We start from the raw sequence: 2,336 nt of genomic DNA, 5'->3' as shown, positions 1-2,336 counted from the left end.
TTTTTCATTTTCTTATTTTTCTATATATATATATATATATATTTACGTGGGGACCCAAAAATGGGTTACAACAACTACGAAGTGCTATTAAAAACTATACCAATCATTGTTGTTCTCTATACTTAATTTATGCACCACATGCCTTTAATTCTGCTGATTCTATAAGAGCTAATTGATCCCAAAGATTTGTTATAACAGAATAAAACTCTTGAATACTCATATTCTTCTGATGAAGAGCTCATATGTCATTCTCTAATTGATACTGTTTTGCAACATTTGATTGTGTGAATAACATTTATAGATGATCTCAAACCTCCTTTGCTTTCTCATATTTCACCGACTACATACCTCTTAAATGTTTAACAGAATTGTTGATCTAAGTAATGATTTTTGTATTGTTTGCTTCTCATGTATCTATCAAAACATCACCCCCTCTTTAGTATTCTTAAGTATCATATAAGTTCCACTAACATACTCCCACATCTTCTTACCTTTAAGAAAATTTCTCATTACATAACTCTAATATGAATAGTTCTTTCCATCCAACCTCACACTTACAAACTAAAGAGAATCATCTCTTTCGGTAGCTATAATTAATAAATAAGGAGAACTAGAACGCAAAAACAAAAAAAAATAAAGTACTAGATTGCAGAAACTGAACAGATATCATAGATACTCAACAAATATCTTCTCGAAATTAAACGATTACTCCAAATTATAACACAAATTGCAAAAATTGAATACAAATACCAAATTGCAGAAGACGAAATACCAAAACAATTGTAGAGACAAAACAAGAATATCAAATTGCAGAAGTTGAAGGAAAGATAAAATACCGGATTTTGCAAAAGCGGAAGACAAAATATTACTCCAAAAAAAATTTATATATAGGTTAAACTGAAAATATTATTATACCCTTAATAGATAAAACTAAATAAATATTATTTAACCGTCCATAGTTGATTGTTTCTTGATCCACACTGCATATACATTAAAAAATCTCCATGTGTTTTAATACATAGCAAAACAACTATACAAGTCCACGGTTAATTGTATCTTGGTATACATTACATGCATGTATAGTAAGTTTTTTTTTATATATATATATATATACTTTCATTATTTTCTTAAGTTGGAAAAGCCACGTAATTAACTTTGTTTATACATCTTTTTTCAACTATGGTTAGAACAAGATCTAATTGATCCAGCAAGCTTCTGGAAGACTTGGAAACGTCTATATTTCATAATTCTTGAAATATAATATCTTTCAAAGGGCCTTTATACCTGTCAAAGAATGAATAAACAGTAATGCATTTGAATCCTATCCATCTTGTTCTTCTAAATAATTAAATTGAAATTTTTTAGCATAAGATAATTGTGGTATACATGAGTTCCAATCTTAAAAAATTTTTTCGTTAACTTTAACTAGCATCTTATTCTTTTGATTATTTAAGAGTATTGAGCAAATTTGAGAGGATAAAATTTGATCTCAATTATTGATCACTGCACCTATTGCAATCCAAACAATTTTTATTTTTAATTCAATTCTATTTGTCTTCGGATTTTTTTCTATGAAATTAATTGTTGAAGGAACAAATTAATTATAAAATAAACAAGGAATAGATAGAGATGTTGAAGATACATCAAATATATAACACCGCTACTACTAACAAAATGAAAGCTCTATACGTATTAGGGGTGAGCATTTTCAGTTCGGTTAAGTTTTTATCTAAAAAACTAACCAAAATTAAATTTTGAAAAATTTAAAAGTTCAAACTGGAACCCAACCGGAACCGGTTCAAACCGACCGGTTTCGATTCGGTTCGGTTCGGTTTTTTTACAAAAAAACCAGAAAACCTGTCTTATTTTCTTTTAGGCTTTTTTGGGCTTTCTAATGGGTTTTTTAATGGGCTTTCTTATGGGTTTGTAATTAATGTAAATATTATCTAATTTTGTTACAAAATTCTATAATATATTTAATTATTTTTATAACTAAACATTTATTTATATTAAATTATTAGTGCTAATATTGTGTTTAATATGTTGCAAGTCTTTATAATATTTGTGTTTTGAACTTCTCATGCATCAAAGTTTAAATAACACACACACCAAATTAAAATTAAAATTACAAAGCATTGCCTTCAAAAGGGCTTAAAAAGGGCTTAAAAAAACAAAAAATAGCATTGCCATAAAAAATAAAACACTTTATGCAAAAAATATAAATGAAGAAAAAATATAAATCTTCATTGTGCATATCATCCCAATCAAAAAGCACATCAAGATGACAAGAACATTGCACTTTGATTCTGTGGCCTGTGTATTTATAGTATTGAGTA

General features: G+C 27.5%; 1 long non-coding RNA gene across 1 annotated transcript in view; it reads right to left on the bottom strand.

Annotated features, from left to right (window-relative positions):
- Window positions 1-2,336, bottom strand: part of LOC105142156 (uncharacterized) — a 7,418-nt gene that overhangs the window by 3,050 nt on the left and 2,032 nt on the right. Inside the window, exon 2 of the long non-coding RNA XR_845513.1 lies at window positions 1,960-1,965. This is a non-coding gene — a long non-coding RNA (uncharacterized LOC105142156). The remainder of the gene's footprint in view (window positions 1-1,959; window positions 1,966-2,336) is intronic.

This window comes from Populus euphratica, unplaced genomic scaffold, assembly GCF_000495115.2.
Source record: "Populus euphratica unplaced genomic scaffold, PopEup_1.0 scaffold137.1, whole genome shotgun sequence".
Taxonomy (NCBI): domain Eukaryota; kingdom Viridiplantae; phylum Streptophyta; class Magnoliopsida; order Malpighiales; family Salicaceae; genus Populus; species Populus euphratica.
The sequence above is the reverse complement of the archived record's forward strand: the minus strand, read 5'-3'. Positions and strand labels throughout refer to the sequence as shown.